We start from the raw sequence: 23,330 nt of genomic DNA on the forward strand, positions 1-23,330 counted from the left end.
CAACAGCATGTCTTTTTACATAGGGTCCCCAAAATTCTTATTTATTTATCAAGAGGCTGTATGCTGAATTTCCAGTGAGCACCAAAAAGTTATATTTATTTATTTATGTATTTGTTGGATTTGTATGCCGCCCTTATATAGGTAAAATGTAAATATAGATAACTGATATATATTTACATTTTACCTGAAAAGGGAAACACAAAGTAAATAATACTGCCATTTAATACTGTCAGACATTTCTTAAAACTGATTGGATTGATTGATTGATTGATTGATTGATTGATTGATTGATTGGACTTACATGCCACCCTTCTCCGAGGACTCAGGGCAGCTCACAACAAATAGGAATACAAAAACCAGTTCAGAACTCCAATATTTGTATTGGTTATTACCTATAAATCCCTTCATGGCACCGGACCAGGATTTATTTATTATTATTTATTACTTAGATTTGTATGCCGCCCCTCTCCGAAGACTCGGGGCGGCTCACAACATGTAAAAACAAATCATAAGCAATCAGACAAATTTAAAATATTTAATATCTAAAAAACCCCATATGCTAACAGTCACACACACAGACATACCATGCATAAATTAAACGTGCCCAGGGGGAGATGTTTCAGTTCCCCTATGCCTGACGGCAAAGGTGGGTTTTAAGGAGTTTACGGAAGGCAGGAAGAGTAGGGGCAGTTCTAATCTCTGGGGGGAGTTGGTTCCAGAGGGCCGGGGCCGCCACAGAGAAGGCTCTTCCCCTGGGGCCCGCCAACCGACATTGTTTAGTTGACGGGACCCGGAGAAGGCCCACTCTGTGGGACCTAATCGGTCGCTGGGATTCGTGCGGCAGGAGGCGGTCTCGGAGATATTCTGGTCCGATGCCATGAAGGGCTTTAAAGGTCATAACCAACACTTTGAATTGTGACCGGAAATTGATCGGCAACCAATGCAGACTGCGGAGTGATGGTGAAACATGGGCATACCTAGGTAGGCCCATGACTGCTCTCGCAGCTGCATTTTGCACGATCTGAAGTTTCCGAACACTTTTCAAAGGTAGCCCCATGTAGAGAGCATTACAGTAGTCGAACCTCGAGGTGATGAGGGCATGAGTGACTGTGAGCAATGAGTCCCGGTCCAGATAGGGCCGCAACTGGTGCACCAGGCGAACCTGGGCAAACGCCCCCCTCGCCACAGCTGAAAGATGTTGTTCTAATGTGAGCTGTGGATCGAGGAGGACACCCAAGTTGCGGACCCTCTCTGAGGGGGTCAATAATTCCCCCCCCAGGGTGATGGACGGACAGATGGGATTGTCCTTGGGAGGCAGAACCCACAGCCACTCCGTCTTATCCGGGTTGAGCTTGAGTCTGTTGACACCCATCCAGGCCCCAACAGCCTCCAGGCACCGGCACATCACTTCCACCGCTTCGTTGACTGGGCATGGGGTGGAGATGTAAAGCTGGGTATCATCCGCATATTGATGATACCTCACCCCATGTCCTTGGATGATCTCGCCCAGCGGTTTCATGTAGATGTTGAATAGTAGGGGGGAGAGGACCGACCCCTGAGGCACCCCACAAGGGAGAAACCTAGGAGTCGACCTCTGGCCCCCCACTAACACCGACTGCGACCGGCCAGAGAGGTAGGAGGAGAACCACTGAAGGACAGTGCCTCCCACTCCCAGCCCCTCCAGCCGGTGCAGAAGGATACCATGGTCGATGGTATCGAAAGCCGCTGAGAGGTCAAGGAGCACCAGGACAGAGGATAAACCCCTGTCCCGGGCCCGCCAGAGATCATCCATCAACGCGACCAAAGCGGTTTCCGTGCTGTAACCGGCCCTGAAACCCGACTGCTGGGGACCTAGATAATCGGCTTCTTCCAAGGACCGCTGGAGCTGGAGTGCCACCACCTTCTCGACAACCTTCCCCATAAAGGGAAGGTTGGAGACTGGACGGTAGTTGTTAAGTACGGCTGGGTCCAGGGAGGGCTTCTTGAGGAGGGGGCGCACAAGCGCTTCTTTATAGAGTGATGGAAAAACTCCCCTCCCCAAGGAAGCGTTGGTAATCTCCTGGGCCCAGCTCCGTGTCACCTCCCTGCTGGCCGAAACCAACCAGGAGGGACACGGATCCAGTAAACAGGTGGCGGAACTCACAGCTCCGATGGCCTTGTCCACTTCATCAGGTGTCACCAGATCAAACTCTTCCCAGACAGGTGGACAAGTACGTGCCCCAGTCACCTCGACTGACTCGTTGTCAGTCGACTCTGTTTTACAATTGGAGTCGAGGTCGGCTCGGATCCGAGCGACTTTATCAGCGAAAAACGTGTTAAAGTCCTCGGCACTACTCTGTAAGGGCTCCCCAACTCCCCCCTGGTTAAGAAGGGAGCGGGTCACCCTAAACAGAGCGGCCGGGCGGGATTCCGCTGATGCAATCAAGGCGGCATGGTACGCGCATCTTGCCGCCTTGAGCGCCACTTTGTAAGTCTTAATAAAAGCTCTTACAAGTGTTCGGTCGGATTCAGACCTACTCTTCCTCCATCGCTTCTCTAGACGTCTCTTCTGGCGTTTCAACTCCCAGAGCTCCTCGTTGAACCATGGAGCTCTACGGGGTCTAGCACCTCGGAGAGGTCGCAAAGGCGCAATCCGGTCAAGAGCCTCCGCTGCGGCCTTGTTCCAGGCTTCCGCAAGAGACTCTGCCGAACTGTGGACAAGTGCCTCTGGTATAACCCCAAGCGCCGTCTGAAAGCCCTCAGGGTCCATCAGGCGTCTGGGGCGGAACATCTTAATTGGTTCCGCCTCCCTGCGGGGAAGGATTGGAGCCAGGAAGTCAAGCCGTAGTAGGAAATGGTCTGACCATGACAAAGGCAGCGCATCTAAGCCCCTTAGTCTCAGACCATTACTCAGTTGCTCAGAGAGGAATACCATGTCAGGTGCGTGCCCTCCCTCGTGAGTCGGACCCTGAACTACTTGAGTCAGGTCCATGGCTGTCATGGTGGCCATGAACTCCTGTGCCAACCCAGAGGTTTCGCCGAGTGACGGCAGATTGAAGTCCCCCAGGACAATAAGTCCGGGGAACTCCACCGCCAACCCGGCTACCTCCTCGAGTAGCACAGGCAGGGCTTTTGACACGCAGCTGGGAGGCAGGTACGTGAGAAACAAGCCCACCTGAACCCCTAAGTCCAACTTCACAAGGAGGGACTCGCAACCCGCAATCTCCGGAGCAACGAGCCCACGCAGGCCAAGGCTCTCCCTGGCTACAATAGCCACTCCTCCCCCCCTTCCCTGGGGTCGAGGTTGATGCCATATCTGAAACCCAGCTGGGCAGATTTCCAAGAGAGGAACTCCTCCCTCCGGGCCCAGCCAGGTTTCAGTTACACATGCCAGGTCGGCCTCCTCATCCAGGATTAAATCCCGGATGAGGAGAGCTTTATTTACCACCGACCTGGCATTGAGCAGCAGCAACCTGAGCCCAGGGCCAGAGTTACACTTATCACCAGTGCCCTGGGTTGAGCTCACGGAGCCGGAACAAGGAATAGTTATTAAACAGCGATCCCTCGTTCCCCTGGAACGGCTAACTCCGTGGCTCCCGCCATATCTACCTCTCCCCAGCAACACCGGGATATTCCGACCCTCTGCCACCCCAGAGATCGATGCCCCCTTCCCTCCCGCCTCTCCAGCGTCAGGTGGGCCAAATAAATCATTCATACTATTCCCATTTATCCCATAACCCCACCCACTCCAATCATCCCACTCATACCAATCACTCCTCCCATACACATTGTTGCACCCACCCCAGTTATACATCAATTTAACCCCCCCCCCCAGTTGATTTAAAATAGATTAATTAGACTAATAAGTTAATATAAAAGTGTAAAAAATATATTAAAAATTAGAATATCAATATTAAAACACCATTAAAGCTAAATATAAAAATAAACATGTAGAAAATACAAATATAGGTAAAAATGAATAATTCAGTTCATTTAGGAAATCCGGTCCGCAGCAGCTAATAAAAAGGATATCTGCCTTCTGCCGCACGAATCCCAGCGACCGGTCAGGTCCCACAGAGTTGGTCTTCTCCGGGTCCCGTCGACTAAACAATGTTGTCTGGTGGGACCCAGGGGAAGAGCCTTCTCTGTGGTGGCCGCGACCCACTGGAATCAGCTCCCTCCAGAGATTGGAACTGCCCCTACCCTCCTTGCCTTTCGTAAACTTCTCAAAACCCACCTCTGTCGTCAAGTGTGGGGGAACTGAGACATCTCCCCCTGCCTATGTAGTTTTAGTGCATGATATGACTGTATGTATGTCTTTTATTGGGGTTCTTTGCTTTTAGATTTTTAAATGTACAAGTGTTATTTTAGATTTTGAATTATTAGATTTGTCAATGTATATTGTTTTTGTCACTGCTGTGAGCCGCCCCGAGTCTGCGGAGAGGGGCGGCATACAAATCTAATAAATAATAATAATAATAATAATAATAATAATAATAATAATAATTTAAAACAATCTAAAAACCCCAAATTTCAAATCATACAGTCCTACTCACTCACACCACAGTCATGCTAAAAGCCAGTGCTAAATGTTAAAATTCAATGGCCCCAGCCCTGCCAGCAAAGGTAAGTTTTCAAAGCCTTCCAGAAGAACAGGAGAGTTGGAACAGTATGAATCTATACACACACACACACAAAAAAAAAAACAAACTTCACATCTCATAAAAATGTTCATGAGTAAGCATAAATTACTTAAATACAGAAACATATTTCAAAGACACTAGAGGGCATTGTAAACCAGTAAGAAATGCCTTCAATACTAAGTAATCATCTCCAGACCAAAATCAACATTATGTCACAAGCATTTGCAGGGGTTTCTTCATTTCAACATTTTGTATGAAAATTGTTATTAATTTTGCATGAAAAGTCAAATAGTTTTATGCTTGTGATATTGATATGCTAAATTAATACTGTTAGAATATACCTTTCCTTTTCTCTAATTCCAATACTCCAACTTATGTAAACAATATAATACTTTAATGAATACTGTACAAATACTAATGTACATAAACAATATAATATATCAAAAAGGAAATAAATCACACAACAGGAGGGAACCTTCAACAGGTGGAGCCATCTAAACACCATCTAAGGTTTTATAGGTTACATCAGCACCTTGAATTGCACTTCACAATATACTGTATATCACAGAAACTGCTTTGGTCACACTGATGGATGATCTCTGGTGAGCCTAGGATAGAGGTAATTCCTCTATCCTGATACACCCTGACATCTCAGCGGCTTTCGCTACCATTGACCATGGTATCCTTCTGCGATGACTCGGGGAGGTGGGAGTGGGAAGCATTGTGTTACGGTGGTTCTCCTCCTTTCTCTTCAGTTGGTCAAAGTCAGTGTTGGTAGGGGGGCAGAAGTTGACCCCTAGACCCCTCCTTTGTGGGGTGCCACAGGGCTCAGTTCTCTCCCCTCTACTATTTAACATGAAACCACTGGGTGAGATCATCCGATGGCATGGGGCGAGGTATCAGCAATATGCTGATGATACCCAGCTTTACATCTCCAGCCTATGTCAGTTCAGTGAAGCAGTGGATGTGATCTGCCATTGCCTGGAGGTTGTGAGAGTCTGGATAGGAGTCAACAGGTTCACGATCAACTACGACAAGACTGAATAGATATGGGTATTGCTTCTGAAGGAACTATACCATCTGACCATCCTTGGTTCTGGGGAGGAAACATTAACCCCCTCAGAATAGGTTAACAATCTGGATGGCTTTGGACCAGACTACCTCCGGAACCGCCTGCTACCGCACGAATCCCAGCGACCAATAAAGTCCCACAGAGTTGGCCTTCTCTGGGTCCCGTTGACTAAACAATGTCGTTTGGTGGGCCCCAGGGGAAGAGCCTTCTCTGTGGCGGCCCCGGCCCTCTGGAACCAACTCCCCCCAGAGATTAGAATTGCCCCCACCCTCCCTGTCTTTCGTAAACTACTCAAGACTCATTTATACCGCCAGGCATGGGGGAGTTGAGATATTCCTTCCCCCTAGGCCATTACAAGTTATGCATGGTATGTCTGTGTGTATGTTTGGTTTTATAATAAGGGTTTTTAGTTGTTTTATTATTGGATTGTCACATATAGCAGGTATTCATTCTAAGTTCTGATACAAAAGCTATTTAATGTATAAAGCATAATGCTTTATTTTGTCCTGTTTGTATATATGTATGCTTTCTTTTTATGTTGTCTTGTTTTTATCAATGTAAATAACCAATAAAGATATTTTTTTTAAAATACAGGCAGCTAAAGCTTTCCAGGTGATCTTCAAAAGACATATTTTTGACCAATGTGATGATGGGAAATTTGTTTTCAGAGAGATGTCACGGATAAATAGTGGTTGAAGCTATAGTAGGCCCACAGGACTATGTTTTTCCTGACTTTTGTTTAAGCGTATTGTATATGCTCCTTTCTCCTAAAAAGCTACAAGCTGTGATCTTCATAATAATATTTGTACAGGTTCAGCAGGTATTACAGGAATGATCAAAGGCACAGGAAATGTTCCGATGAATTCATGTCCATTCAACATTCAATGCACACTCAGCATCCAACAACATGCACCTCACCATAAGCTGGTAATTTGCAGACAAGGAAACAAACACAAATACTATGATTTCTAGTACTGTTCTTTGCAATAAGAGATAAATCTATCTTCGTACTCAAATTCTTGTTGTCATGACTTTTAACTGGACCAAATGTTGCATCATTGGTCAACAATTTTTGACTCAAGGTACCTCATATGACCTAACTTACAGACTGTGTACATTAGGCAAAATAAATTTAAGTATGAGAATGCACTCCAAGTTTATTTATTTAATGGATTATTTATTTAATAACACAAATCAAAGCATTAAAATGTATTCCAAGTGCTTTGCTTATTTAGTTAATACACCAAACCCTTTTTTTCTTAGTAAGCAATAGCCTCCAAAGAGAAATTTTGCTGATGTCAATTAATCATTAAGTACCCAACCATAGTTTAAAGCATTGGAAGAAAAAATACAAAACCTAGCACAAACAAACATTCTTACTACATTCTATACAGTATTAAGGATATTATTGCTGTACATTTAGAACTTCTGTTTACCAATTGGATCATAATACTAAAATGTCATGCTAAATTTTCTTAATGGTTTGTTGTTATTATTAATATTTTCTACCAAGCAAAAATAATTATTTTATTTATTCATTTGCCCAATACATAAATACATAGGAAGAAAATAGACATGTGATAATATAAAAGAGGGTGAAGGTAAACTTAGAGGAGAGGATATATGAAAGGAAGAGAATATATAAGATAGGTGAAAGAAAGGAAAGACAATTGGACAGATGATGAAAGGCACACCAGTGCACTTATGTACGCCCCTTACTGGCCTCTTAGGAACCTGGAGAGGTCAATTGTGGAGAGTCTAAGGGAGAAGTGTTGGGGGTTAGGGGTTGACACAATTGAGTCCGGTAATGAGTTCCAAGCTTTGATAACTTGATTGTTGAAATCATATTTTTTACAGTCAAGTTTGGCGTGGTTCGTATTAAGTTTGAATCTGTTGTGTGCTCTTGTGTTATTGCAGTAGAAGCTGAAGTAGTCATTGACTGGTAAAACATTGCAGCATATGATCTTGTGGGCAATACTCAAATCGTGTTTTAGGCATCGTAGTTCTAGGCTTTCTAGGCCTAGGATTGTTAGTCTATTTTCGTAGGATATTCTGTTTCGAGTGGAGGAGTGAAGTGCTCTTCTGGTGAAATATCTTTGAACATTTTCAAGGGTGTTGATGTCTGAGATGTGGTATGGGTTCCAGACAGATGAGCAGTAGTCTAGGATGGGTCTGGCAAAAGTTTTGTAGGCTCTTGTGAGTAGAGTGAGGTTGCCTGAGCAAAAGCTGCGTAGAATCAGGTTAACAACTCTAGAGGCTTTTTTGGTGATATTGTTGCAGTGGGCTTTAGCACTTAGGTCATTCGATATTAGTATTCCAAGGTCCTTTACAGAATGTGGGTTGGCAGTGAGATTGTTTATTCAGTTCGTATGTGCGGTTAGGATTCTTTTTGCCAATGTGGAGGGTAGAGCATTTGTTGGTTGATATTTGAAGTTGCCAGGTGTTAGACCAGTCTGAGACAAAGTCCAGGTCTTTTTGGAGAGTGAGTGTGTTGTCAGTGGTGTTGAAAAGTTTCACATCGTCGGCAAAAAGAGCACAGTTGCTTTCGATATGGTCACAGAGATCATTGATGTAGAGAATGAAGAGAGTAGGACCTAGTACGCTTCCCTGGGGAACGCCGCTTATGACAGGGGCGGGGGGGAGATGGCGCTACCAATTTTGACAATTTGTTGCCTGCTTGACAGGAATGCAGTAATCCAGATGTGGAGGAGTCCTGAGATGCCATAGGATTTGAGTTTTAGGAGTAGTTTGTCATGGACCACTGAGTCGAAGGCTTTGCAAAAGTCTATATCTTTTGGCTGTACCTTTTTCTCCTAAGCAAAGAGGAACCAAATTTTCTATATAATGAAATGTATGAGGGTTATCCGGAATGTAAGGCTACAAGGAATGTAAGCTCTCACAGGGAATGTTTGCAGGGGAAGTTGGTACTACTATCATGTAGTGGGAAACCAGCAGTGCTAGTGGTTAATAGATCATTGATGGTGTGGCGAAGGTTAGAGATGATTATCCTCATGTCGTTTCTGAAAAGTCCAGAGACAAAGGCTTAAGTAAAGACGGTTCCTTTATTCAGCTCTTAAAAGGGAAGTGACAATCAGCGGGAACACGTCTGGCTTAACCTGGAGAGTAGCCGCTCTTTTATACATTTGCGGCTCCCGCCAAAAGAGAGCAGCCAGCGTCTGAGCCAATCAGGCGTGACTTCCTGTTTCAGCTCAGACAGCGTTTTTTTCATGGAACCAACTATTTACATAGGATTCAACACCCCTCCCTCCTTAGTCAAGAATACATCAATAAAGTAAGCCACGTGATGAAATCCTCCAATCTGCTCGGTCTACGCAGGGCTTGCTCCGACCTGCGCAGTTCATTTGAGTCCTCGCTTCCAACGGTGGAGGTCGGTTCGCCTGTACCTCCCCAGTGCGGCTGGGGCCTAGTTTGGGCTCCGGCCCGCTGAGTCGAGTGGGCAGGCACAACACCGACCTCTGAGGACGAAGATGGCTCGGCGTCGCTGGAGGACCCTTCCTGGCTCGGTAAGTCCATTTGAATGTCCATTAAGGCGGGTTGCGTGTTACAGTCTATTAGAGTGGAAGAGTCTGTTTTAGCGGTTTGCTCAGGGGAGGTTTCAATGCGCTTTCGTACATGGTCAATGTGCCGCTTCCACATTCGACCATCTTCCAATTTTACAATATATGTTTTAGGAGCAGTTTGTTGTATAATTGTTCCCTTCATCCAATTCAAACCCCCATCAAAATTCTTTGCAAAAACACTTTGACCCAAGTACAATTGTCTTTCAGGGTTTACATACATAGGATTATGAGTACAATACCTTGGGTGTAATCTATCCAGCGGGGATCTAAGTTTCCTTCCCATTAGTATTTCAGCAGGACTTATGTGTGTGTGGGAATTTGGTGTAATATGTTGTGTTAACAAAAATTGGTCCAGATGCTGTTGTACATCTCCAGGGCCTGACCTGCGCAATGCTTCTTTTGCAACCCGAATGTATCGTTCTGCCAACCCGTTAGCCCAGGGCGAGTAAGGCGAGATGAGAGCATGTCTGATCCCCAAGTTATCTAAAAATAATTCAAATTGCCTGGCTGTCAATTGGGGTCCATTGTCTGACACTAAGATGTCAGGACAGCCATGGGTGGCAAACAAATGGCGCAGAACCTTAATTGTAGCACTAGTGGTTATATTATTCATTGCAATGATTTCCACCCACTTGGAAAATGCATCTACCACTATTAAGAAATATTGTGACCCCACTGGCCCTGCAAAATCAATATGGACCCTGGACCAAGGCCCTGCAGGTTGTTCCCACTCTGCTGGAGTTGTTTTGGGAGGATTTGGCCGAGACTCTTGGCATGGATCACACTTGGCTACCCACTTTTCAATATCAGTATCCAGACCTGGCCACCATAAGTGCCCCCTAGCTAGACCCTTCATCCTGACAATACCAGGGTGGCCCACATGTAGCATGGTGAGTACTTTGGTCTTTAGACTTTCAGGAATGATTACTCTATCACCCCACAACAGGCAACCTTTAACATATGACAATTCCAATCTTTTGGTTTTAAAATCACTTAAGTTTGTTTCTACAGAGTCATTTTGCCACCCCTTGAGTACACAGTTTACCACCTTTTTCAAAATTGGGTCTTGCTGCGTGTGCACAGCCACCTCCCTTGCTGTTGTTAGTGGGTTATCTTCGAGTTCTATCATTAAAACATCAGCAGATGGGGCAGGGTCCTCTACTAACTCTGCCATTGGGCACCTACTAAGACCATCTGCGTGGTTGATGGTTTTACCCCCTTTGTGAATGAGCTCGTACTGGTACCCTGAGAGAAACAAGGCCCACCTAATTAGTCTTGGAGACATAAATGGGGGAGTTGGTTTGTTAGGGGCTAAGAGGCCTAGTAAAGGCTTGTGGTCGGTAACCAATTCAAAACTCCTGCCAAAAAGATAGTTATGAAACTTCTTCACCCCAGCCACTAACGCTAGAGCCTCCTTATCTAGTTGGCTGTAATTTCTCTCAGTATTGGTCATTGTTCTGGAAAAGAAAGCAATTGGGGCCTCTGTATTATTCGGCAAAACATGTGCCAAGACCCCTCCCACGCCATATGCGAACGCATCGCACGTAAGCCTGACGGGTAGCAAAGTGCTATACTGGACTACTACACTTGTGGAAGTTAACAACTGCTTTATTTGCAAAAAGGCTTCGTGCTCAGTTCTCCCCCATGTCCAAAGGGTTCCTTTCTGAAGCAGCCGGTGTAGAGGCTCTGCTGCTGTTGCCTTCTGTTTTAAAAAGACAGAGTAAAAGTTTAGAAGGCCTAAGAATGCCTGCAATTCTGTTTTATTCTGTGGCTCTGGGGCTTCCCTGATGGCTTTTAATTTTTCAGTAGTGGGGTGGATGTCTTCCCCATCGATTCTATATCCTAAGAATTCCACACTGCTGGTTCCCCACACACATTTGTCAGGTTTGATCCTTAACCCTTTATCTTGTAGTCTATGTAATACTTCTCTTATTCTTTTGTTGAGTTGATATTGGTTTTCTCCTGAAATTAAAATGTCATCAAAATAGGGAATGGTCCCTTTAATTCCTGACAACAAACGTTCCATTATGCTTTGAAAAATCCCGGGGGCTATGCTTACTCCAAATTGTAATCTGGTACATTTAAACGCACCCCTGTGGGTGACAATTGTTTGTGCGAGTGCTGTCGGTTCATCGACAGGGAGTTGCTGGTAAGCTTGGGCTAAATCGATTTTTGCGAACACTTTCCCTTCCCCCAGGGAGTGAAGGAGCTGTTGTACCACTGGAATGGGGTAAGGGTGATGTTGGAGGGCTTTGTTGAGCGTTGACTTATAGTCAGCGCAAACCCTCAAAGAGCCATCCGGTTTAAGAGGCGTGACTATGGGTGTTTCCCATGGCCCCTGCTCTACAGGAACTAAAATGCCCTGGCTTATGAGCTTATCTAGCTGTAGGTCAAGCTTGGGAAGGAGTGGGAGGGGTACCCTGCGTGGTTTGAGCCGGACAGGAGGGACCTTGGGTTCAATAGAAAAGGAGATAGGGGGGCCTTTATACGATCCCAAGGTGGGGCTAAACACCTCTGGGAATTCCTGTAAGAAGTTAGGCATGCTATCAGAGTTAACAGTACAGATACCAGAAATTTCAACTCCCAATGGTTCCATCCAAGCCAAACCCAGGAGAGAGTGTCTAGCCCCTGCAACAACAATCATAGGAAGGGTACATTTAACAGTCTTAAACAAAATAGGTACATTCACTTGGCCTAGAACAGGTATTATCCCCCCTTGAAAATCTCTAATTACCAATGAAGTTTGTAAAAGGTCAGACTTTGAGAGGCTAGGCATGTACATTATAAGCTTTTCCCAAGGCATAATGGTGTATTTAGACCCTGTGTCAAGTTCCATAGAGCATGGCTTGTTGTTTAGGAGCAGTGAGATTACAATCTTGCCCCCATTTTTTGTTGCCGTGCTATTTACAGAAAATTGATTGTTACCTCTTGAGTAGTCGCAGTTAGCGGTTGAGTAGTTCTTGCGGCCAGAAAACCGAGGAAACCGGTTTTCGCGCGGTTGAGGTGTTTGGGTCTGGAACCGAGGAGGACGAGGAGTGGAGAAAGATTCCTCAGGCAAGGGTGCTCTGCAGGCTTCGCCGAAATGGCCGCGTCGGTTGCAGCGGCGGCAAATGGCGTCCCGGAAAGGGCAGCGTTGGCGCGGATGGTTTCCTCGGCAGCCGGAGCAGGGGGCGACGGGGCAAGGGTATCTGGGTTGTCTCGGCTGGTCCTGTTGCAGCAGAAAACAGCTGTCCTCGTTGAGGACTGGTGGGCTGAGGTCGTCTGGGGCCTCTGCGCGGGAAAACGTGGAGTCGATCTTGGCGATGACTTCCCACTTGTCGTGCTCCTTCAGCTCTTTGGCAGCAGCGTCGGCGACCTCTGCGGTTTGTGCCAGCTTGATTACTGCCTGGAGAGACAGCTCGTCTTCAGTGAGGAGCTTGTTTCGGACCATGGCATTTCTCATGCCGAAGATTAGGGCATCAGTGAGGCGAGCTTCCGGGCTATCAAACTTACATTTTGAAAGCACCGTTCGAAGACACGTAGCGAACTGGTTAATGGATTCGGATTCGAGCTGGGCCATTCTTGAAAACTGGTGCCGGAAAACGACGGCTGGTTTCGTAGGCTTGAAATGGCTCGTGAGCTTGGTTTGCAGGACGTCCCAAGCGACGGATTTGGCTGGAAGCGGATCGGTGAGAGTCTGGGTGAGATCGAATATTTCTGGGCCGCAGTAATTCAGGAAGATTGCCCGCTTTCGTTCGGCGACGGCGTCCCTTATTCCGGCAGCTTCGAGGAAGATCTCGAACTTGGCCATGTAGGCGTCCCAGGAGGATTTCTCCGGATCGAAGAACTCAGGAGCCCGGCCGATTTGAAGGTTGTTCATCTTGCACGCGTGGTTCTTCCGTCCATCGTCGCCAGTGAAAAGTCCAGAGACAAAGGCTTAAGTAAAGACGGTTCCTTTATCCAGCTCTTAAAAGGGAAGTGACAATCAGCGGGAACACGTCTGGCTTAACCTGGAGAGTAGCCGCTCTTTTATACATTTGCGGCTCCCGCCAAAAGAGAGCAGCCAGCGTCTGAGCCAATCAGGCGCGACTTCCTGTTTCAGCTCAGACAGCGTTTTTTTCATGAAACCAACTATTTACATAGGATTCAACAGTTTCCCTCCAAGTGTGAAGTGTGTGCTCTAATATGCTACCTAAATGCTAAGGACATGAACGCTGCTGCGATGGTGCCCAAGATGCTTACTATAGCGCACAAAATCAACAGAGTCAGTGCCGCCCGAGATTTTCTTGACCATTTTGAGATTAAAGATGAGGCTTTTCTCAAAAATATAGTGACATGAGATGGAACTTGGACTTATCGCCATATTCCAGAAAGCAAACATCAATTAATGCAGTGGCGCCATACCCATGCTCCTTCACCCCAAAAATTCAAAACTCAGCAATCTTGGGCACCCATCGTAGCAGCGTTCATGACTTTAGCATTCAGGTAGTGTATTACAGAACACATGTCACACTTGAAGGGAAACTGAATGAGGACGCTCATTTCTAACCTTCACCATAATGCCAGTCGATGATCTACTGACCATTGGCACTGCTCGTTCTCTTCAGCTGGCTTCCTGCTACCCGATAGTAATACCAACTTCTCCCATGAACATTCCCCACAAAAGCTACATGCCTTGTAACCTTACTTGTACCTGTCACCCATAAAGAAAATGTTGATTATATGATTATGGTGGTGGTGGTGGTGGTGGTGATATCCATCAGACTTGTCTGAGTTTTGGCGATTCTATGGGCCAGGTTAAAAATTAATCATCATTTTCATAATGATTACCATACTAGCTTTGTAATTATATAAGAGAGGGGAAAAAACACTGAAGGAATTTTTATTAATACCAATTTCTCTTAGAGATGCATATACAGTGTTCCCTCGATTTCCACGGGGGATGCGTTCCGAGACCGCCTGCGAAAGTCGAATTTCCGCGAAGTAGAGATGCGGAAGTAAATACACCATTTTTGGCTATGGACAGTATCACAAGCCATCCCATAACACTTTAAACCCCTAAATTACCATTTCCCATTCCCTTAATAACCATTTACTCACCATTATTACTGGTACTCACCATTGAATAAAACACTTAGTGATCCTGATATTTATAAACATAATTATTTATTAACATTTTTTTTTTTATTTGCAAAAATTATTAGTTTGGCGATGACGTATGACGTCATCGGGCGGGAAAAACCGTGGTATAGGAAAAAAACTGCAAAGTATTTTTTAATTAATATTTTTTGAAAAACCGTGGTATAGGCTATTCGCGAAGTTCGAACCCGTGAAAATTGAGGGAACACTGTAATCCTCATTTTACAACAGTTTGTTTAGTGTCTGTTCAAAATTACAATGGTACTGAAAAAAGTGAATGTTCAAAATTTTTGAATGTTTTCCATACTTACCAACCATTGTGGCATCCCATGGTCACATGATCAATATTCAAACGCTTGGCAACTGACTCATATCTATGACAATTGCCATGTCCAAGGGTCATGAGTTCACCTTTTGTGAACTTCTGACAAGCAACGTCAATGGAGAGGAGACGCCAGATTCAGTTAACAACTGTGTTAGTAACTTAACTGCAGTGATTCAGTTAACAATGGTAGCAAGCAAAATCATAAAATGGGGCAAAACTCACTTAACAACTGTCTCACTTAGCAACAGAAATTTTGGGCCAATTGTGGTCAACACTACTAATTGTGGTATCCATCAGTTTAAATTGGAATATAACTGAAAAATCCAGTATATAACTCCTAGGGTTGTTTTTTTTAAGAGTGCTATCATTTAGCTTCCTTTCATTCCTATTGTAGTTCCCATCCTGAGTAGAGTCATCTGATCATAAATACAGAGGTGTGTATCAATTGTGTTCCTAATGAACACATGAGTTACTGTACAGTATAACAAGTTCTGCAAGCGGGTTGAATCAACATGAGAATGTAATCACTCATTACACGGCCATTTAATTTTACTTATCACTTTAGAAAATGCATTGGGTTTTGAATATGTAAAAGCTCATCATAACCATTCTCTGTTTACAAGAGAAAGTAATCACCTGCCCACCCCAAATAAAAGAACACCAGCAGTTTTTTAGACCTTTAAAAATAAAAGCTTTCTATAATGACTCATGTCCCTCAATATATTTTATTTATTTATTTGATTGTTTGTTTGCTTGTTTGTTTGTTTGTTTGTTTGTTTGTTTGTTTGGATTTGTATGCTGCCCCTCTCCGAGGACTCAGGGCGGCTCACAGCATATACATAAACAATAGTAGATAAATCCAATTAGTATATATTAAAAAACAATCCTTAAATTCTAATTTAAAAAAACTTCCATTAAACATTCATTCAACAATCATACTAAAAACATTCATTGGTCAGGGGGAAGATCTAGTAACCCCAGGCCTGGCGGCAAAGATGAGTTTTAAAACTCCCGAGGAAGGCAACGAGGATGGGGACAGTGTGAATCTCTGGAGGGAGCTGATTCCAGAGTGCCGGAGCCCCCACAGAGAAGGCTCTCCCAATAGGTCCCGCCAGCCGACATGGTTTGATCGATGGGACCCTAAGGAGACCAACTCTTTGGAATCTCACCAGTCGCTGGGATTTATGCAGCACAAGGCGGTCTCGGAGATAGTCTGGTTCTATGCCATGTAGGTCTTTATAGGTCATAATAGGACCTATAATAGGTGTTTGTGTGTATATAGGACACAGAATGTCCAATACACACATACACTTTGCAAACACACACATACACACACACACACACGCACACGTATATATATATATATATATATATATATATATATATATATATATATATATATAAAATATATATATATATATTACCAAAGAGGGGTAATACTCAACTTGTGGTATCTATTTTAACTGTTCATATATTGATTTATGGGTTAGCATCTGATCTCCAACAGCAGCTGGCAAAGCTTCCTGCCTTGCTTTCCAAAAGAGTTTTAAATTCTAAAAAAGAAAATAGGAACCTGTATCTTCATCACACAGACACATTTTAAAAATTATTTTATTTCAACAAAATAAAGATAATAAGTACAGTAAATAAGATAAGTAAAGAATTAATCACAACAAGCCTAACTTATATTTCCAAAAACATTGATCAACCATATATTAAGGATATCATGCGTGGGCTGCAAAATTAACTCAAATACCAATCCCCCACACCGTTTTCATCTCTTTCCTTTCCTTCTTTTTCTCTCTGTACTCTGTTTCTGGTGTATACTACTGCAATTTCTTCTCATTCTCTCTAGCAACTTTCTCATAGCAAGACTAACCTTGATATTAAACATACTCCTGAGTCCTTAATTAATTGCTGACACAAATATCATGTTAGCTAGCTGGAATGTTATAACCACATAAACATGGAAGCCACTATCTAAGGGCTGTTATCTTTTCCTCTTTCTCTCTCTTTTTTTCTTTTTTGTGGTGACAGTTAACGTAATATAAACCCCTGGGACTGTATTTTTAAGTTGTTATCTTTTATACCAGCTGTCTGCAATCATACTGAAACCAGGAATCTCTTCCTATGTGAATAAAAAGGCCTGTGATGGCAAAGCTGTGATGATGATAAATAGAAGTTAAATGCAATTATTGGACAAGATAATATTGCATCAGTATCTCCTCCGCTTTTACGATTATAAATGGAAAATTGATAACTCCTGAAGGACTCTGGACAGTAATAAAAACAATATTTAAAACAACAATCTAAAAAATAATTGCAAAACCCTAGTAAAATCCTTACATATCTCTCAATATCTCATATGGTCAGATCTAGATGGTATCTCATTCGGTCAACGGTCCCAGGCCTGCTGGAAAAGCCAGGTCTTCACAGCTTTGCAGAAGGCCAGTAGGGTGGGAAGGGTATGGATCTCCAGCGCCAGCTGGTTCCAGAGAGGTGGAGCCATCACAGAGAAGGCCCTTCCCCGTAGCTCCACCAGTTGGCATTGTTTGGTTTAACTGCATTATACCCAAGATGGTCTGCACTAAAGCATTTAAGGGAGAAAGGAATTAATATAACATGGTACACATATATGCAAATACAATCTAGATATGAAAATAATGCTAAAGAACAGGGTTTTTATAGAGAATTAACAGAACTAGAAAAAATTCTAACAGAAACAGAAGAAAGATTAATAAAAATAATGGTATAGTTATTTATTAGGGATAAAATTAGAACAACAACAAGTAAAATCAACAATGATAACATGGGCAAAAAATATTCAGTTGTACGCTAGAATTGGATAAATGGGAGAAATTGTGAGATAGAAATTATAAACCAACAATGTCAACTACATATAAAGAGAATTTGTATAAGATGTTTTACAGATTGGCAAGAATGCTTAAGAATAAATCAGAAAATATTGGAAATGTCATCAAATACCAGGAGCCTAGTATCCTATGTGGTGGACATGCGAAGAAGCAAAGAAGTATTATACAAAAATTAAGACCTGGCTGGAAGAAATGACACAACAACATGTGAGTGTGAAACCAGATACTGTACAGTATATTACTCTTAGGAATGTTACAAAAAGCTAATGTATATTTGATTATACACATTTTAAAAGCAGCTAAAATTATATTTGCCCAAACATAGAATGTGTAGAAATGAATAAATTGACTTTGAGATTAAAGAGAAACAACAAATTGAATATTATGAAATTTGGGAGATATTTTATAAATGATTGCAGAATAAAAAAGGCTTTGGAATTGAAGATTAAAAGTTAAAAGAGATAAGATAAATAATAAATAAAGTAATTGATAGATTATAATAAATAAGAATAAAAATGTATAATGTGAATAAGGTAAATGAAGATAAGATATTGAAAGAGGATGCCACAAGAAAGAGTTGCAATTCTTTTTTTCTTTTTTTTTTCTTTTTTTTGTCCAATACACAATGAGGGTTTTAGTGGGTATATATCTATATATTCTATTGTATTCTATATCTATATATTCTATTCTATTCTACTTTATTCTATTCTAATAAAAAATAAAAAAAATAAAAAACTGCTATAGGTTCTGTAGAGCAGATGTTCAAAACTTCTTTAGTCTGAAGACTGCATTTTGTTTTAATTAGCTTGTCAGAAAGAGTTGTACCTCAAAAAGTGGCACAATGTAATAGACTCCAAGTGACCAAATGTCACAACAAAAACAACTGGTTCCCTGGGAGTAGAAAAACAAAGTTGTTGAGAGAGAGACAGACAGACAGAGACAGAGACTGACTTCAAAATCCATTCTTGATCAAACATTATTTAGAAAACCAGAGGATATGCAATTTCTTAACTGAGTAGCCTTAGGCAGCTGAAAGATGGAATTCCTTCCTTCTGCTTTATGAGTCATCTCAATTTAGTGGTGGAGTGTTTCATTTTTTCCGATAATTTTCCTAGTTTTCTCTTCAAAAAGCAACAAAACGAAGCAAGCTTCTTTTTTTCCTCTCCTTCTCTCAGTGCATAATCTCCACCCTGACTGAAATCTTTCTCCTCCCCTCTCAAATTAAAAAAAGGCCTTTTCCGAGCCAAAGGAAACTGCTAGAAATCAACACGCTGGCTCTTTTTAACCCTTCTCCTGACAGCATCAATTTTTGCCTCTGATCCCAATGTCCTGCTCAAGTGCTGGGCATCCGGATAAAGCTGGAATAAATTCAGAATCCACATGGTTACTAGAGAAGCCCCGGACGTTGCTTTAGCCAGTCCCTGAAGTAAGTGATAAAAGATTCTTTTTCATCATGTTTCATTTCAGTTTTAGAAGAAGCAAGACTTTTTACAACAGTAAACACATAAGGAACACAGTAAAACAAGTGTATCAGTTTATAATACAAGACCCTCTATCTACTGAAGAGAAAGTATTGCACTCTAACATGGTGTTAGCTTTGTTTTTAAGCAGAAATTAGTTTGAGAAGCTATCAGCTTGCCAGAAATAGATCGGGTTCTTTTTCTTATAAACTTTAAAGGTTTTTTTAGCAATAATAAAGTGTTGTCCATTTACTACTTTTGATGTTGTTCAGCATTAAAGTGATGAAAATGAAATATTTTCAAATCTGCAAATTAGAATCATGGACAGGGTAGGATTTTTGTTGGTTTTGTTTTGGTTTTAAATTTTGTTAGTTTCTAACTTTTAAGCATTAGTCTAAGGGTGGGGCTCTATTGCACTAGGATGACACGTGAGACGCCTGGCATGTGCTTTTCTTGGCATTTGTGTCCTAAATGATTGTAATGATTCCACTGCAATGAACAAGGAACAAATGTGGATGTGGGTAGAGATATGGACAATGGGTCTACTCTTTTCATTCCCCCAACCTACAGCCTCCACATTTATTGCCTAAAGCCTAAAGATTCAAGCATATGTATTAATGTGCAGAAAGGGAGTTTGTATATATTAATTATTATGATTGTGTACACTGAATTTCAAGTACGTTGCAGGTACATAAACAGATAAATAGATTACAGCCCTTAATGGTTAGATCAGTGTTTCCCAACCTTGGCAACTTGAAGATATTTGGACTTCAATTCCCAGAATTCCCCAGCCAGCGAATGCTGGCTGGGGAATTCTGAGAGTTGAAGTCCAGATATCTTCAAGTTGCCAAGGTTGGGAAAAACTGGGTTAGATAATAAATGAAGCTGTTATCTATCCAACAATGATAGAACAATTTCAATTAAGAATAAAAAATTTATGGAGCAATACCCATATTTGAAAGAAGCCTTTAATATTTAACACTTGGATCATGGCTGCTGCTTAGAAAAATAAAATGTCGACAGTTTAGTCTGATTCTGTAACTATGAACAAGAATCCTTCAGATTATCCTTCAAAAACCCCTCCAGACCTCCTAGGACAGTGATGGTGAACCTTTTTTCCCTCGGGTGCCGAAAGCGCGTGTGCACACACTATTGTGCCTGCATGAGTGCCCACACCCATAATTCAATGTCTGAGGAGGGCAAAAATTATCTCTCCTGGCCCCCTAGAGGCTGGAAACAGCCCATTTTCCAATTTTTGGTGGGCCCGGTAGGCCCATTTTTCACCCTCCCCAGCAGGGGTGGGCAGCAGGCAGGAAGGGGTGGAACATAGTTCCACTGGCGGAAATGAAGGTGCGTGCACAGCTCCAGCTGATTGGCAGCTGTCACTTCCTGGATTACTAGTCTTGGCTCAGCTCTCCTTATTTTCCCTGCTGCTGCGTCTGCGCTCCTTGTTTTTATCCTCTTTCCTCCTTCCTGGCCTCAGACGAGCTTCCCTCTCTCCTGCCCGGTTTCTCTCCAGCCTCACGTGGCCACCTTCCGCCTCAGGTGCAAACAGAAGTAATGGGTGGAAGCGGCGCTGGCAGCACTTATGCATCTGGCAGCACCTGTTCACCTAGCTACCCAGCCTGAGGTGGGGGGGGTGACCCAGGAAGGAGAGCGCGGGAAATGCGAAGCAAATTGTCACCACAATGAGTGACACTGGTAAGGTTGTAAGTTGAGGACTTAACAATTCACTTGAATGATGATTGTTCAAGCCACTCCCACCTGATCACAGGGACGGCAAGCCACTCCTACCTAGTCACATGACCATTAAGCCACACCCACAAAATAAGCCACACCCACAGTGTGGCAGTAAAAAGTTTGGCTGCCCATTACTGCTAACCAGGCTCCTGAGGCTTCCCTGGAGCCTGAGGGAGGGCAAAAACGCCCTCCCCCGTCCCCCCCGACACCCTCTGGAAGCCAAAGATGCCTTCCCAGAGTCTCCGTGCGAACCAAAAATCATCTGCCCGGTGCGCATATGCATGCTGGAGCTGAGCTAGGGCAATGGCTCATGTGCTGGCAGATATGGCACCGCATGCCACCTGTGCCATAGGTTCACCATCCCAGTCCTAGGACTTCAATCTCGGGAATTCTTTGTCAGCATGTACTCTTGCAGGGTTAACACTTTGGAGTCCTAATGCATGTGAAAAAGATGCTCTAGATGCTAATAATAGGATGAGTTGGGAAACCAAACCCTTTATCACCATACGTTGCATAGCCAAAGCAGATAATTCTTTGCTAATGGAAGCTTCTATATTGCTTCACCATGCCTTGATACAGTATATATTTCCTTTTCATTCATACTAAACCATTTGTCCTAGCTTAATCCTGCCAACATTCACACCTGATAGATTGAAAGTTTATTTTGAGTCTAGTTTGATTCTGTTCTATTATATTTGTAATAAAAATAAAATAGCAAGACCTTTTCTTTCTTTAGATAGGTTAATTTTTCTTGTTTTACCTTTGGTTTACAACTTATATGTTATTTAATTGTTACTTCTGTTTTGCAAAAGTGCACTTTGAAGTGTCTGTAATATACATATTTACATGTTTAATCATTTACATAACAGATGATTCACTTAAATATTTAAATGGAGAAGCAAGCCTAATAAATACTGTATGTTTTGAATGTAAGCATTACTCCTGGATGACTTTAACTGAGCTTGCCGATCATGGATACTCAGTGGTGTATGGAAGGTTTTCCAGGGTCCGAAGAAACCATGTATGTATCAAACTTTTCTTCTGGCAATTTCAGATAATGCTAAGCAGGCACTCTTGAGCTGATGCAAGTCACAATTTTAGTTAGGGGCTTGGAGAATGTGAACATAATTCTTTCCAATACACAAACATCTAAAAGAGGAAAATGGCGTTTTAAAATTATTTTAATTTCCTCGCTGCTTCCAGAAGAGTGAATGAATTGAAAGAAAGCTGTGATACTATTTTATGGGCTAATTTCTTTCAAGTGTACTGTACTGTAGTTGTTTCAAAAGAGAACAATGCAAGACTGACTCCAGCTAGAAATGGCAGGAACTTGCCCTAGAACAGTTAAAAATAACATGCTAAAAAAAGCAAAAAAAAAAGTTCTCTTGAAAAAACAGAAAGCTTGCCAATGGAGAAGGAAAGGGCAGAAATTCCAGTTAGTCTTATATCCTATAGATATATGAGCAAGCAAATAAAGTATTAGGAATGTGTTGCTGAAGATATATAAGCTGAATGAATACAAGTGTTTGCAATTCAGTATCTTGCAGTGCTTTTTAATAAAATAACAGTAAAGCAAACCAAGATAATATTTTATAACTAAAAATTAGGGAGCAGAAAAGAAGAATACAGTACATGGAACATTTTTACAAATGTGGATAAGAGATAAAAGTTAAACCATACAACACAAGCAGTTCTATTAAGTATACTTGTAAAGTATTTTAAAAAGCAGTTTGAAATGGAGGGTTACATCAACGTACCCAAGATGCAGTAGTCACTGCCAGAGCTAAAATAACTCCCACTCTGAAGAATGCATTAACGGCAGAATAGCTCATATTTTCCAATATTTATAGAGGCATCCCTGTTCCCTAGAATGATTTCCTTTGGAAACTTACTTTCATTTTGTGCCCTTTAATTCTCTCTTTTTTTAATAATAATTTTTATTGAAGAGGATTTTTTACATTAAAAACACAAACAGAAAGTTTTACAATTTCCTTCTTTTCACATTGTTAAACATTTAGACTTGTACAATTTTCCCTCTACAATTTCTCATTTTCTTTTATACATATAATTCATAAATCAATTTTTATACGTTATTTATTTATTTAGTTAGTTAGTTAGTTAGTTAGTCAAACAATTATAGGGTGGTCATTTGTAGAAATAAAACATTAGATAAGTAATGATAAAAAGTAACAAAAGGAGACAATAGGACAGGGACGGTAGGCACAGTGGTGCGCTTATGCACGCCCCTTACAGACCTCTTAGAAAGGGGGAGAGGTCAATTGTAGATAATATAAGGCTAAAGGTTTTAGGATTAGGAGTTATAATAGTAAGGCACTTTATTTCTACCATACTGTCTATATTTTTTCTATTTACATTTATTCATTATTACCTTTTAAATCCAATATCATCTTCTTTTTGCTGTTCTCTTATCCTTTAGCCCTCCTTTCTGCCACATGTCATTTTCCCAGTGAAGGGCTAACAAAATTTTTACTTTTAACATTTTAACATTTTTCAGTGCAAATTGGGTGCTCTGGGTGGA

Source organism: Erythrolamprus reginae, chromosome 5, assembly GCF_031021105.1.
Source record: "Erythrolamprus reginae isolate rEryReg1 chromosome 5, rEryReg1.hap1, whole genome shotgun sequence".
In the NCBI taxonomy this organism is placed as follows: Eukaryota; Metazoa; Chordata; class Lepidosauria; order Squamata; family Dipsadidae; genus Erythrolamprus; species Erythrolamprus reginae.